At 40.4% G+C, this 16731-nt stretch overlaps 1 long non-coding RNA gene across 1 annotated transcript; it reads right to left on the bottom strand.

Moving 5' to 3' along the window:
* Nucleotides 1-11315: 11315 nt before the first annotated feature.
* On the bottom strand, nt 11316-16112 carry LOC101468790 (uncharacterized). Its single transcript, XR_191173.2, has 3 exons — nt 15912-16112; nt 11885-11984; nt 11316-11681 (listed from the first exon to the last, which is right to left on the bottom strand). It is a non-coding gene; the product is annotated as an uncharacterized LOC101468790 (long non-coding RNA).
* Between the last annotated feature and the right edge of the window lie 619 nt (nt 16113-16731).

Raw genomic sequence — 16731 nt, 5'->3', positions numbered from 1 at the left:
GTTTAAAAAGTCTGCTGATTTTGACCTGAAATAGAATTTTAAAGAGCTGTTGCTGTTTTGCCATATATTTCAATTCAGTCTCATATCTCCTCATCATACAATCTTTATACTAATCTTTTACTACCAGCAATGTTGGGAAGGTTACTTTTAAAATGTATTCCACTACAGATTACAGAATATATGGCCCAAAATGTACGTATTAAGTTCAGTTACTTAATCTGAGTAACGTATTCTGAATACTTTGGATTACTTGATATATTGTTATGAATGTACTATTGCTGTGTGATTTATTCTCATTACTGAAGGCTACTCGCCACCTAGCTGACATTGTTAGCTGGCGTTAGTTCATAGACCACAGACTGTAGAGTTGATGGATAGCATTAACAACCTGCTAGCTGAAATAATCATGTGCAGTTCTGAAAGCAATACCAACTAGATTTTTAAATCTTAATATAAAATGAGTAACAGTAGGGTGGACATTAGGTAAGGCTTCACTTTTTGCAGTGATCTTGTATCGAAAACTATTTCTGTGTCAATAACATGTTTTCTTTCTGTTTGCTTTGAGAACTGCAGATGATCATTTGCAGCTAGCAGGTTGTAATGCAGCCTTCAGCAATAATAATAGATCACACAGCAAAACATACTGCCAGATGTTTCTTTAGGTTGGAGATGGAGTCTTTTGACACTGAAAGCAGCTCGGTTGCTGGCAAACAGTTTGCATTGCACGGTCAGATATCTGGTCAGAACCTCTTATTGGATGTTCTGTTTGGCAATCCGTGGAATTACAAAAATTTGAGAGGAGATAAAGAGGGGATAGTCTAACATATGACACAGGAAAAGACCGCCATGTAATCCATTTATTTCAACAAAGTAACTGTATTCTAATTATCACTTATTTAAGCAGTAACTGTAACAGAATACAGTTACTCATATTTAGTATTTTAAATACGTAACGCTGGTACATGTATCCCCAACACTGATTACCAGTAGTGCAGGACTTGCTGCACTTCGTTCAACACAAATTGATTTAGGAGTGTCCATGGCTGCAGGGTATTTGAATTCACATAGCTGATACTTGAAGTCGTTACTTAAGTAATACTTAAGGTTATATGTGATTCATTGTTGCATTAAATGCATACATATAAATGTAAATGTTAGACTGAGTAAGCGATGAAGCAAAGAACCAAGTGTTTCAATGTGCGCCTTAACATATTTTTTATTCAGTTTACAAATGCCTCCACTACCAATACAAAAGTACAGAGGATGTACTGCAGCTGTCAAGGCCAAACCTGACTAACTCTACAAGAAAAAAAATGTTATGCTCAGAAAGGCTTTTCATTTTCTCATCTTCTCTAAAAATAGTTTGTGTTAAGATAAGGTCCCTGGGGGAACTTGTATAAAAACCCACTCCTTGCTCTTCCTTTTTTATGTTCTCCATTATTCTAGCAAAGCTGATAAAGTATTGACTTTTGAGCTTGTAAACCATTATGACCTTTAGTTGTTTTTCTGTGGAACAATCGTGGAAAGACAAAACAAAGGCACCAAAAATTTACCAGTGACTGTTTACTCTGGCTGAAAGCTGGAAGGGAATTATAAAATATGCAAAAGTGACACCAAATGAATACTAAGAATAACATCCATCCATCCATCCATCTTCATCCGCTTATCCGAGGTCGGGTCGCGGGGGTAGCAGCCCAAGCAAAGAGGTCCAGACCTCCCTCTCCCCAGCCACCTCCTCCAGCTTGTCCGGGGGAATACCAAGGCGTTCCCAGGCCAGCCGAGAGATATAATCTCTCCAGCGTGTCCTGGGTCTGCCCCGGGGCCTCCTCCCGGTGGGACATGCCTGGAACACCTCGCCCAGGAGGCGCCCAGGGGGCATCCTTGCCAGATGCCCGAACCACCTCAGCTGGCTCCTTTCGATGTGGAGCAGCAGCTGCTCTACTCTAAGCCCCTCCCGGATGGCCGAACTTCTCACCCTATCTCTAAGGGAGAGGCCAGCCACCCTTCGGAGGAAGCTCATTTCCGCCGCTTGTATCCGCGATCTCGTTCTTTCGGTCACTACCCACAGCTCGTGGCCATAGGTGAGGGTAGGGACGTAGATCGACCGGTAAATTGAGAGCTTCGCTTTTACACTCAGCTCCCTCTTCACCACGACTGACCGGTGCAGCGTCCGCATTACTGCAGCCGCAGCCCCAATCCGTCTGTCGATCTCCAGCTCCCTTCTCCCATCACTCACTAAGAATAACAGTTACTGATTAAACTTTAATTTGAGCTTTTTATTCATATAAAAGTTTTGAAACTTGAGGATTGTCAGCAAGCTTTAGACAGCTATAAACTGATTCCTAACCATTCAAAATTTCTTGAAATATAATTTGTCAATAAATCATAACGAATAGCATTATGAATTTGAGCCTCTTTTTATTCGGTTGCATCCTAAGTGCTTTGGGTATTTTTTTATAGAGCACTTTACTTCTCAAATGTAATATCTCTTTCTTCTCCGCCTTCTGAGCCTCCCCTAAAACATAAATCCACTCTAGACTAGCGTGCTCCGTAGTCCGCAACGATTCCACCGTCTCACAGATTAAGGCAGAGTGATCCAAACAACTTGGCAACACTCTTCCTGACACTGCACTGATTTGCAAACTGATTACCATGTAAGAGGGGAAAAAACACAGCAGTGGATCTGTAGGGGTGTCATTTTTTTTTCTAAAAAGGAAGCAAATGACACAGAAAGTGTAAAAAAGGCAGAAGATGGCAGAGCAGGGAGGAGGGAATAGAGTGAGGGAACAGGAAAAAGGGGGAAAGGAAAGCTACAATACTACTGATTGGGATGATCTATCTGACAAGATGGGAAGGAAACAGAGAGTCACAAAAGAAGATGGGCTACCTGCTTTTAGAAAAGAATAAGTGGGGATGGGAGGGGGAGTGATGATGATAAATTTGCAACTCCTTGCAAAAAGTTTAAAAAAAAAGATGTATTTCAGTCAGCTTTTAAAGTACCTATAGTGTAGCTACTTTAAAATAAGACAAGGTCAAAAATAAAAACAGCATGCACAACAGACATGCAACACTTTGCCAGAAATAAATGTCATGGAAAAGATGGTGTTGCCATGTGGCTGTGGGGAGTCCTAATGTCTGCTTTTGTGTATTTGTGTGCAAAGCCATAAGCTTGCAGCCAACCTCCCAACATGGAGACGGGCCACAGTCCAGAGAGCTTAGGTAATTTGACAGATCGTGCCACTCAGGCTGGTGATGCTTGCAGCTCTCCCTTGCTATGGATTGTTTCCCCAAGCTTGTTTGGCCAGGCTGGCATGCCGACATAAGATGAATAGCGGCTCCTTCGCCCGGCCTGTCTGTCTCTGATCTGTCCTCGCTGCTCCAAGGTCAGCCAGCCGCAGAGTTGTGGAGAATAGGAATGTGGGCCTGGGTGGGCTGTTTGGCTGGCAGGCTGAGTGGAGAGAGAGGGATGGGGGCAGAAGCACCAGCAGAGGTGAGAGGAAGATATGTGTGTGTGTATTAAAGGGAGAAGATAGATTTCAGGGATTCTACAAGGAAGGTACATGACTTGGGTGTGAGCAGGTCTGCAAGTGCCCTGTCTTTGTTCTGTGTGTGCTTTTCTATTTTTGTGTGTGCAAAGAAAGAAAAGCGGTGAGAAATACATCAAACACCATCAGCATGCTGCTGTGATGGAGCCTGCATTCAGTTTGCTTGGCCACCTGCAGTTAAGTGCATTGGTCTCGCTTTGGTTTCCGCAGCCTCTTGGAATGGAAATCACCACAACTTCTTCTGTTTACCCAATGCTGCTGTTAGATGAGAAATCATCAGCCCTAATAGATAATCTGCAGGAAGAGATACAGGCTGTATTTCAGTCAGAAACACTTACCTACAAAAAAAATGAAATGGTTATGTAATTTTGTTGTTGGAAACCAGCTCAAGGTTTTGAGGATGCTCTTGATGAATATGAGCAAAAAAGATTAATCAAGAAGAGAGCCGATCAGCTAATAAAAACATTCACTAACATATTATCAAACAAACAAAATGCAATTTATGAAACGGTTTTCAGCCGTTGAGTTTTATGTTAGGTGACTAAAACTGATTAAAGGGTTAAAGGAAAGCTAACCCAACACATGCTGGTCTTGGATATCTGGATCTTGAAAGTACGTGATGCATGTCTAATCACCAAAGTGACATCTTTTTTTAAATTTTTTTATCTGGTCCTCACTGAAGCAAGGGAAAGAAAAGAAATGCAGGCTTGTGATGGATTGGATGTAAAGGAAAGCTTGAAATTTGGGAGACATGTAACTTATAGGTGTTTGAGCACAGGCCTCTTCTGAGCCATAAAACGTATCATTTTCAAACCAGATGCTCAAATAAACCAGAACACAATGCAGTGCTGTGGTATGGAGGTCATTTTTGGATGTGTGATTTGTTTTCCTGTGCTACCTGAGATCAAATTCTTTTTTTTTCCCAGATTGTGACAAATTTGCTTTTGGCTGTTGTTGTTACTCTTTACACCCACTTGTTCAGATGTGGGTTTTATGTACAGTGTGTATCTCTGGCTCTAGTACCTTTCTGTTTGCATACCTGAGGGGTGTGTGTATGTGTGTGCGTGCATGTGTGTACATGTGTGTCTGAGTGAGTATGTGAGCCTCATGAGTGTACTGTATAAATGTCACTAGATCATCTCTTTGTGGATGCGGCTGAGTAAGTATAGCTCAGAAAAATCAATTTTGTGGCCCATAGGGGGAAACATAAAACCACATTTTTTCATCATTTCAAGGCATGTTAGATAAGCTTTAGTCTTAAAGCGTGGCCCCTAAATCATGTGGCCATTTTTTTTAGAATAACGCTGCTGATATAAAAATAAAAATCCATGTACACTGCATTTTTTAGATTTTGAGCAGGTGACTGCTAAGTTAATTTAGGAAATTTGACAGATGGTACCACTCCTGTCGCTCCTCCCAGCTACTTTAATCAACTTTCCTTTTACATGTCATATGATTTGTATTGGGATGCTGTATTTATAGCAAACAATCTCTTGCTTGGGGACATGTGTTTCGAGTGGCCTCTTGAGCCTTCCAACTTCCAGTAATGATGTTTTTCTGATGTGCAACATAGAGCCTCCTTATTTCATCAGCCCACACTTCACCCCTGTGCCTTTCACTTTTGCTCTTAACTTATTTCCCTCTCCTCTCTCTTCCACCATGCCCGCACCCCCTTGTTCAATCTCTGCACTGTCAGTTTGTGGCTCTCGCCTCTCCTTCAGTCATTGATCATGGTGGCAATAGTGTAGTGTTTGCTGGTCTGGAAATGTGTGGCTCAGCAGGGAAGGAAAGGAGATCAAACACTTTAATTACAGCAGACTTGTAGGTGGTGCCAGCTACAGGCAGCAGTCATGTAACAAGGACAGGTAGAAGAGAAACGCCTGGGAAAACACGGCAGCATCAGAGCAAATATCTCCTTAATCCAGATGCACTCACTCTCGCACCTGCACACATACCTTGACAAACATCATAAATACCTTGCCATTCTTGTGCTCATATATCGTGCTGACATTGATGTGCCCTGAATATGTATCAAATATGAATGCTAGTGAAAGCTCTGCTGAACATATTTATAGGAGAGGGGATCAGTCACTCATGTGTGCAAACACCGCAAGTGCATTAGCATACATCAAGAGTCAAAAACCAGCATGTGCATAGCGTACAATGCATAAACATTCATGCAGTTCATCCATAGCTCACTTACTAATCAAACTAACAAGCTTCATTAGCCAGTCTTCCACTAAAGATTCATCATCCTGTAAGACCTAAAAACCTTTTGTCATCCAGCTTTTATCGCACCGCTGATTCATTTGTATGACCTGCGTTGATTCTGCAGAGAACTACATAGAACGGAGAGAAAGCCTGACACACACTGGCACTGTGATTGATGTCCTGTCTCGCTCATCCCAATGCTGATTCAGAGCTCCAGGCACTGTGGGAACCAACTCTCTACTTGACTGGTTTTTATTCCTACCAGGTAGTGCCTCGCTGTCACTCAGGACCCAGTCATGAGTGCACACGGTGTCAACCAGCTGATCGGGCGGGTTGAGAAACCAGGACCTACAGTACTTTGAAGACAGGCTCAAATGGTTGAATGAGGTCGAGAGATCGGGCTATGTGACCTAAAGGTTAAGAAATCAATATGGAATTGTAATCAGCTTTGGCAATGTGGTAGAGAGGAATAAGTGAGAGACTGATGAAATATAACAGATAGGATCAAGGAATAGGTAAATCATGAAAAGTCAACGGAGAAAGAGCGAGATAAAGAATGGGCACTCTAATTAAGATAGCTACACAAAGCCTTTTGCTGTTAGGATTAGGTTATAATTGTTTGGGCTGCTTTGTGGGTGTCTGCCTTAGAAAGCAAATTAACTCAATACTGATTTTAGTTCAGCCTGAGCAAAGTGTTTTCATTTTTCCTTGTGAAAAAACAGAAGTGCAATAAAACAAGTTGGCACAATGTAATCAAGGAGCCCAATCCTGCGTTATTGTTTGTGAACATAATTGATATTTTAATTCAGATTCTCCGCATATGTATTGCCCCTGACAAAGACATTGAGGACAAATTTAGAAAGATGTGTGAAATAATACATGACAACTGACGGTTGTATTAATTTTGGTGTTTCATCATTTCACATTCTGCAATATTACTTTTTATCTGCTTAAATGTAGTGTTTCAACCATTCCCACAGAGACTGCCGAACACATATCAGCTTTATGGTTGTTTGGTCTGGCTTGCACCACAGAAATTGATTATTTTTTTTCATAAAGAAGCAAGGTCTTTGATATGGAGCATCAATTTTTCAGAAGTGTTTTTCTTTGATAAACAAGGGCCTTTTCCTCACCGGCTGAACACAGGCGCAGGTTTGGACCTAACCCAGTGCAGGCTGGAACGAGAGCAGTCAAAGAAATTATGGAGAAAATAGAGAGAGTGAGACAGAAAGATGGAGAAAGGGGGGTCTTGGAGGGGAACAGCTGAAGATGGAGGCAGCAGCGATGAAGAGTAGAGAATAAATATTTATTTCCTGTAATGTTTTTGCATGACAGATTCTATATTATATTTCAATGTGGTGCTGCACCTCAACCATGAGAAATGTGCTGGCAATGAATTGCACACGCCAATAAAGCACATTGGGGGATTTGGAAAGAAAGAGGAAGGGTAAACAGATAGTAGAGCTGTGCAAGAGGGAGAAAGCTGTAAAAGATAAGTGAGAGAGGAAGCGAAGGAATAGGAAAGAAAGAAGAAAATAACTGATATGAAAGGAGGAGCCGAGGGAGGAGATACAAACAAAGCGCCGACATCAGAAATTGACATCACGGGCACGGTAAATGGGACAACGTACATCAAGCAGATCACGATAGTGTACACAGGGAAAGATGGCAAAAGAATGAAAGAGAGATTTGTGGCCTGCGGAGTGAAGGGCATGAAATGAATTGATCCAGGGACCCACTGGAGTGTGCCCTGGAGGATATGTGCGGTTGGGTCATGGAGAGGAGTGGGCTGTGGGAGCAGGGATGGTTTGGGGCTCTATAGAGCCAGCTAAAAGAAAGAAGAAGGAACAGACAAGGCCCATTAACTCAGGAATAGTAAGATCACCCAGGGAGGGGTGGCAATTTATATCTGCACTGACATGGGAGGGGAATGAGGATGTTTTAAATGGGAATCTGTAAAATCTTCTGTTTTCTGTATTTATGCCGTATCGCTTTTGGTGAGCTGCACAGTTTTGCACCATACTTACACCAACTTTAAGACACAATCTAAAGTTTCTTCTTAATATATGTAATTATAATAATATTTACTTTACACTTTGAGCCATGCTTAACAACTAAACTACAGAAATATATATAAAGAAAGAGAGGGCAGAAAGATTTTTAACAGTATCTCATCATGTGAAACTAAGGATTGTTGGAATATTTTGCCATTGTTGGGAATTGTGTTCATTCATTTATGGTTTAATGACATTATTTAGCATCGTAATGTTGGTCTGCTGGCGAAAAAAAACATGGAAAACCGGAAATAAATGTATGGAAACTACATGTGCAAATTTCAGGAAGAGTATGCAAATACTCATATAGAACTGTAGTGGCCATGATTTTCACACCAGCAAAGTTTAACAGCATAGCCAAACATGTACAGTTTAACAAACTTATGTGCTTTATCAACCATTAAAAGAAATTATCATATACAATCTTTAAAACCTACATTACAGTAAAGACATAAAACCAGCCATGTGGGGCCACAAACCAGAGTATTCCTGTCGTAGGTACTTCAAAAACTGGGAGGAACATAGGGTTACGTAAAAGAGTGGATGACAATGTACACTGCTGGATTTATCCTCTAGAAAAGTTGCCATCTGAAGGAGAGAAGAGAGTGCAAGGTGGTGTCAGGGGAGAGTATAGCAAGGCAGTATCGAACGCTAGTCTGTAGGATGACTTTGGAAATCAAGAAGGAAGAGGGTGAAGGCAGAGGCAAGGATTTAGTGGTGAAAGTTGAAGAAGAAGAAGAAGAAGAATGTTGTGCTGAATTCAGAGAAGAGTTGAGAAAGACTGTGTGATGGGGAAGAGTTACCAGACAACTGCGAAGGTACAGCTGTACTGCTGAGGGTAACTACCAAGAAGGCGTTTGGTGCCTTTGGAAAAAGACAAGAAGAGTCAGTGGTGAAATGAGGAAATACAGGAAAGTATTCAAAGGAAGAGGTTAACAGGAAGCCCCGGGGCAGACTCAGGACACGCTAGAGAGATTATATCTCTCTGCTGGCCTGGGAACGCCTTCCCACAGACAAGTGGAGGAGGGGAGAGGGAGGTCTGGTTTTGTCTTCTTAGGCTGCTTTTTTTTTTTGTTGATTTTTGTTTAAATATCTGTAAATCAGTTTGTAAAAACATACATTTAGACACACAGTGTGTTTTTTTTTTTTTTTACATGGACATCATATATTTTATCTGTCTGTATTTTACATATAGCTGGGACCTTACACCAGATTGTGTTCACTCATCAACAATTAATAGAACATAACATTTGTGTGCAGTTATCAGTTGGTAATAGGTTCTCTAGTGTGTGAGATAAACTGTGAGTAATAACACATACATTTGTATTTTTACATAATTATATTAACATAATATTGCCAGAGTTTAGCGATTTAAGACTTTGGCTGGTTCCTAGCTTCAGACTTTTAATGCAGACAGAAAATATGTGGATGGTACACCACAAGGAGCACATGTTTCAAACTGAGTTACAAATGTGATAATGAATGAATAATAAGAAATAATGAAATATATAACAAAGACAGACTGGAATAGGGGAAAAATCCAATTCACAAAAGATTAATTTAACTGGGGTGTATCAAGTGGTTTGTAATAATTGCAGTGCTCGATTTTAGTTTAATCTGCAGGGAATCTGTCACGTCTACTCTTTCAATATTCCTTGTGCCAGGAAAAGTGGTGGCAAATGGTGGTGAAATCAATGAAGGCATTTGTGTTTTGCTGAATCAGACAGATGTGAACCTGCAGAAACCTGCATTCAGACTTACAGTTAAAGAGAAGGAGTTATAACTGTGGCGTTATCGCCAATATACGATAACTACAGTTTTCGATTCCTTTTAGCCACTTCTACATACTGTTTTAGTTTGCTGTTCTATATTGTTAAGTCACTTCTGACTCACCAACTCCATGTTTAACTGTGGGCAGCCACATTCATGCACACACAATCTGATTGTAGGCTTCCTGCCCAGTGTGAAATGATGGCAAGCCAAATTATTTGAGTGGCTAGTGAACACATCCGAACACCCAGGAAGCCAGAGGGAGGCAGCTGTTTTACTGAGGAGTTGGCTGACTAAAGTGTGGCAAAAGTGCCAGTGAATATTGGACTTCATTCAACAGGTGGTGAGAAAGAGACTTCCAACTGAACGCTTATGTTGTTCTGTTTCTTCTGTATGTGTAAGCAATGCTTGCTAAATGTTTTCTAACACATTAACACTTTGATAAATGAACTCTTTATGAGAAATGTTGCTCTGAGTTTGATTTAGAGTCTGATTTCTGTGTACTACCCATCAAACTAATTCGCACACCATTCATTTTGCCATCCAAGTTGAAGGTGTCTAACAAAATGCACTGATTAGAACGTAATAGTAATGACAAGGACAAACTCAGTCCAAAGCCTTTGCAGTTTGTTCACATTGCAGCCTTGCACTATATATGCACACGAGTTTGCCCATGCACTTAAATGCCGTACAACACTGAGAAGAAGCACTGATGTGTGACAGACTTGCCTGATGGCTGGCAATGTGCTTTGCAGGCCATATCAATGGAAGTGTCTTCCTTGCTTCCCCTAAATGCACTCAGACAGTGACAAAGACAGAGGCTGCAGTCTGAATCACTGAAATGGACAGCCTTAGGACGCTGAGTGAAAGTCAGACAGTTTAGTGGAAAGTAGTTAGAGACTGAAGCCTAGTCTCCCGGATCCTGGTGAAACAGGTGAGTGTTGCAGTGGTGCAGAAGCTGACATATGCCAAGGTGGAGGGATAAGACCTCCTGGCTTCAATGTCATCTGTCGCCATTAGAAAATATGTGCCCATGTGGTCAAAAGAAAGAAAAATTATAGAGAAAGGCCAGAAAACCTAGGGAAGAAGGAAATGCAGCTCTGTATTCAGAAAGATAGGCTGGTATATTTCATAATCCAGAGCTGACAATCTAAACTATCAGTAGTACTCAACATAAAAGTGAAAACTTACTTAAACTTACTTAAAACTTACCAGCTTGACATTTAAAATTGTCTTTATAGTTGTGGATGTTGGATCTTTTTATCAGAAAAACTAAAGAGACTCAATGTTATTTAATTTCAAAGTCTTAAAAGGTCTCAACCACTGTGCAGTGTCAAGGTACATTATTGTGAGGTCAAGCTGGCACTTAATTGATATATATATATTTGATAGAAATGCTGCCTATTCCTTCCCTAGATTAAAAAGAAGCCATGCATTAAAGAAGCTTGATTCATTAGACATTTGTACTAACAAAGACAGATATTTTACCAGACTGCAGTTATATTCAATATACCCAATTCTCTATGTCCCTTCAACTTTGCTCTTTTGGTACACTCTCACTGCTGTGATATAAATTTCAGATGGTGCACTCACCTGCAGTCTAAAAACGACTGGGCCTTATCTGCCCACTATCAAATGTCCAGCAAACACGATTAGAAACTGGCAGGTGAACATAGCGGTGCATTCAGCAGCTAAGTGGCTAGGTATTTCCCTCAGCACCTGGTGGCAACCAAAACCAGGAGTAAATGAGAACTATTACTTCATGCTCATGAGACCTCTGTATCAAATTATAAATATTGTTGTGTTCAAAGGTTGTTTTCCTGTCCCCAAATGTCCCGAGAAGCAGTTCAATAAGGACAGATCATTCGAAAGAATTGGACATGATTTATAGAAGAACAGAGTTTGAGTAAAAAGTTGTTTGGTGATTACGCCAAGTTACACAGCAGAGTGGAGTCCAAAGTGGTAGAAGTAGGTCAGGACCCCCCGGAATCTCGACACTGGTTGTAGCGGAAGAAATGTGGCAGGTGGAGACTTGGATGAGGATCTCTAACTGGCCAGAATGAGCTGGAGGCAGGAAGGATGCAGGTTGCACGAATGAGACCTGACAGGTGGAATGACACTGCCTCTGAGTTGTGGAAAATGCAATTAGAAAGACAGTAACGATAGCTGGTAACTTGGTGGGAATTGCATTACCAAGCTTAGAAAACATTTATAGGGACCAGGCAAATAACATTGTGAGTGATTTGAGACACCCACTTGCCTCCTCCTTTGAATTTCTACCATCTGCACAGTGCTGTTGCTCACCCATTGTTCACCAAAAACAGGTCCAAATGGTCTTTTATTCCTCAAGCCATCAAACTTCTGAACACGAGCAACATAGGCTGCCAAGCTGGCCAAAATCGTCCTTAAAATACAAGGAGAGTGAAAGCCTCATCATGTGCTTTATGTTTTTTGTTGATTCATTTTTTTCTTTTCTTTTTTGTCCTGTCCTGTCCATGTAGCAACCAGAATTCTAGCATGAAGGCCAAAAAAATTCCCAACAGATTAACTTTTCCAAGTGGACCATTATGGCATTTGCTATAATGGTCCTCTTAATAGTTATTAGATCTTTATTAGGAGTTTTTTTATTTTGAGTTTTTACAATTACAGCGGACAAGACTGGAAGATGGAAAAGAAAAGAATAATGAAAGAGAAGTTGGAGAGAAAGTTATCAGAAGGGGAGGGAGAGGGAAAATGGAGAAGAAGATGGATAGAGAGAGAAGACAACAACAACACAGCTGACAAACCACAGCAACAACCGACACATGCATTAATTATAGTAAATAATAAATATTAAATGTTCCTGAACAGAATACTTGTTTTACTCATTTAGTGAGTAAATGAGCCTCAGTCATTTGACATCGTAACAGATGAGGTTCCTCTTGCTAAACACCTTGGCCAGCATACACTATGAAAAAGTCGGTTTCTTCTATAGTAGATTAACAAGGAATGGCGTAACCATGATGGAGAGGAGACAGCAGCTCTGACCATATTCGGTCTAAGTTGAGCAGGTGCAGGCTCACCAGCACTTTCAGGTTAGCATTTATAAGAATGTCTGAATCTAGCAAATGTTGACAGTTAACCATGTCACCCAATGCTCAAGCCTTTTTAATTCAGTTCGTTTTTTGCTATTGTTACATTTTAATATACTTTTAAAAAAAAAATTTCATTTGTAGATCAGTGTTTCTGAGCTCATGAGCAACAATTTTTTTTTCAGGACAGCTGCTATAAACGTATGATTTATAGGATATGATGCTGGACATTAAACAGAATATAAAGCACTTATAATGAGATTAATCTTAAACATATACTGAAGCAGTAATGCTAATCCATTTAACACCGATTTAAGTCTTCAGCCAGGATGGAGTGCAGAAAGGTGAAGACGTCCTGGTGGGGTACTGACAGGCAGCACAACGGAGGTCATTTCTGCTTGCCTTTGTGTAAAAGTCACTGCACGCCACTGACATGGTGTATACAAATGTGTAATGATTTCTGCTGTAATCAAATTTCTTGACGGGAACAAATAAATTGATCTAGCTATCATTAGAAACACATGAAACAGAGACTGACTGGTTCACAGAATGCGGGCCAGAAAATGATTGGGCCAGAGTGATGACGACAGAATTACGTTGTTATTATTAATGTAGATAAGGGTAAAGAGTTAGACTTCTGCTAATTAAATCAAAATGTATTTCAACATTTGGTAGATTAAAAATATTCCACAGATTACAGAGCAAGCTTAGCTTCAACTTTACAGATGCAATAAGTAAACTTTTTTTGTCTGTTTTCCCATCCTTTGGGGGCCTATGCAACGTTCTTCAGTGGCTTACAAAAGTCATTTTCACTAAATCTAAAATATTCTGTCATCACCAAAGACTTCCCTTGCAGAGCCTGAAATAAAGCTGGATGAGAAAAAGTTCATTCAGCAGAGCCAAACTTCAAGAATTCACACACACTTGAGCATATAGGCACTATACTTTATCATTCAAGTAATGCAAGCAATTTCTCATTTTATTCGTACTCCCCCCCAACCCCCTTTTGATGACAAGCTGCAAAGCCAGGCCCTTACATGACACACTTTCTTTTTGAGCCTATAACACCTTATAACCCCTCTTGAGTTCCAATTTATTATCAGGCAGCTGAATGAATAGTAGTTGAGGGACTTACAACCTATGATGTTCCCTTTCTTCCTTTTGTAGTCAAGGTAAAAAGGACACAGCTCAGCAATAAAGCCGTAAAGCTAATCACAGCTCAATGTGTGCCCAGCATGCATTTAATACTTTAATACATTTACTGCGCAATCTACATTGTGCCTCTACCCATCCATGCACTTTTATAGGTGGACTTAATAATTAAAACAAATTTGAGGACGTTGTTCTTTAGTATAACACAATTTAATTTACTGACTAGAATTTCCAATTAACTTCACCCACATCAAAACAAAATGTTTAATCGTTTGTGAATTAAATAACATATTTGGTCCTCTTTTCTTTTATACCACAATATGTATCTGTTTGGAGAGTTTGGCCTGTCAAAAATGCTACTTAATCCGCCTCCCTCTCGATTTAGTAAAGACCTCGCTTCACCTCCATCACTGCACTGTGAAACATTTTGTTCTGAATACAGAGCCTTCTGCTTCTGCCCAGTGTCTGCCTATTTTTCTTTTTTCATTTACTTCTTTTCTTCTCTTTTGCCGCAGGGCACAGCATGTCATTGTGCATAGCCGGTATTGCTGACAGAGTGTGACGTTTAGGTGAGAATGCACAATGGCCTTGCAGGTCACTTTTATTCATTATCAAACTTAGATCACAGTGAAATATTCAGCACAGCTCTTAATACGCGTCACCTGCATTGTCACTGTCGAGGTTGAGTCAAATCTCCCGAGTGTAATATCTGCCAATAGCCAGATGAGCTGATCACTTATTCTGAAATTACTTTCCACCTTCCCCAGAGCTCTCCTGTTGTGCTTTGAAATTATCTCTCTGGGTTCTAATATGCTGCTTTCAGAGGTAATCTAACAACATTACAATGTTAAATTGCTTTTGCTTAAGACTTGTGGAAGTGGTCACTATAATAAATCATTTTCTTTATGCAATGAAGTCAAATGGATGCTTTTGTTGTTAGCGCAGTTACTTTACAATCACTGCTGAGGAGGTGCAGGTGTTTGCTTTGACTTATTTATTCCTTATGAATATATGAAATGTAATCACTCAAAATAAATATTCTGTTTGTTGACAGCCACTGCGTCTCCTACATTAATATTCTTAAATGTGACCAAATGTAGATCCAAATAGTGTGTGTGTGTGTGTGTGTGTGTGTGTGTGTGTGTGTGTGTGTGTGTGTGTGTGTGTGTGTATATATATATATATATTGTTTTCATTTACAGAATTTGATCCATTCAGTTCATTAGGACTAGAAGACTGTTTTCTCCCATTGATGTGTGTGCAGTGCAGCAAATGAAGGATACTAATGCGTATGCTCTACAGGCCTTAAATTGAAGAGTCCAGCATCCGGTATTCATTTCTGCATAATACATTAATAATGAGTCCTTGCATGCAGTGAGGGTGATGGTGTTAGCTTTTGGTTAGACCAATCTGTAATGTAGGTACGCCTTTTATTATTCTGATTTGATCTGAATCACTAGGTGTGTGAGCGTTGAGAATGACTCAGTAGGTTTTGAAATAACAAAAATGAATAGGCCTAATAATGTTATACATGAGATGATTAAGTTTAGATGTTATTAAATACAAACTGTAATTTAGGCTGATGATAAGCATTTGAGTTTATTTTAAATCCATGTTTTTAAGAATCTATTCTGTACACATGTACTTTTGAATATAAGAATATGAAGGATGGATGTGACCACCATGACATTTGTGATCTTTAAAACTTTTCAGTTGAGCCTTATGGCATTGACAGACCATATTTAAATGAGAGGGTGGAATGCTAAGTTATCAACTATTACTATCAAGTTAGCAAGCTGCAGCTATTAAGTGTATTATGAGTACAACGCAGACTATTAAAATTTCATTTTCACACACCAAAACATGACTACAGACTTCTTTGTGAGAGTATACTTCACAGCAAGTTGCATTACTTCCATTAAAAAGCCATCAGCGCCACAAACACAGTGGAGAGGTCCAGCTCAATTACTTAAATTAGAGGACTTAGAGCTCAGCAGACAGCTGTTGGCTACATTTACTCGTGTCGGCACACCTGACATTTTAACACACCTAACTATAAACCTTGAAAAATTCCAAATATAGGGATTTACACAAAAAAAATAACTCACCCACTGTACATTTGTTGTGAAGGGCCAAACCAGCTATAGATGAAGTTCTTCCCTGGAGTTGGACTTTTTAGAGGCAGTATCAAATCATCATTTCATGTTGAATTGCTGCTTTTGGGACTTCTGCACTGGCTTCGTATTCATTCATCCAGCCACCCATTACTGTCTGCCACTGGTCTATCTGTGTTTTGATCTTTTGTCTTGGAAGTGCAGAAGCTCTCCACCCCTTTAGGGTGGAATTGGAGCCTTTTCCACTCCCTGGCTGGACCACCTGTGCCTCATCAGTTTAATCAGCTGCAGTGCAAAGGGACCAGCTCAGCCACTCAGACCTTGTCAGATTATCACTTAACTCAGTGTGCTAAACAGGCCAGTCTCTTTGCTGATCCTTTTGTAATAATTTCCTTTGAGAACAAACAATGTGTTCATTATCTCTAGTGTCTGCCTCTGCCGGTGGTTTAGCCATCATACTCACCTTTCTCCACAGAACGTTGGTTATCTCTCTTTCCTTAACCAATCGGACACTCAACTGCTTCCTTCACTGATCGTCCTCCTCAAACTAACACCTGCCTGCTCACTCTCTGATGGCTCTTTCTTTCTCACCGATGACAGTACTCCTCGCTGGCGCACTGGCGATGCACTTTGCCCGGTGCAGTGGAAACCGTTATTGCGTGCCGCAAGCAATCGACCCTTATCCCCTCTCCACCATAAGACTCATGTTTGTGTGTTTGTGTGTGTGAACCACAAGGACCACACTGCTGTCCTTGTGCAGTTCTTGCGCTTGAGTCCATTAGCCTCCGGTTTAGCCGGTCATGACACCATCCAT

The sequence above is a fragment of the Maylandia zebra genome, linkage group LG11 (genome assembly GCF_041146795.1).
Source record: "Maylandia zebra isolate NMK-2024a linkage group LG11, Mzebra_GT3a, whole genome shotgun sequence".
Lineage (NCBI taxonomy): Eukaryota > Metazoa > Chordata > Actinopteri > Cichliformes > Cichlidae > Maylandia > Maylandia zebra.
This window is presented reverse-complemented; position numbering and strand designations above follow the sequence as displayed.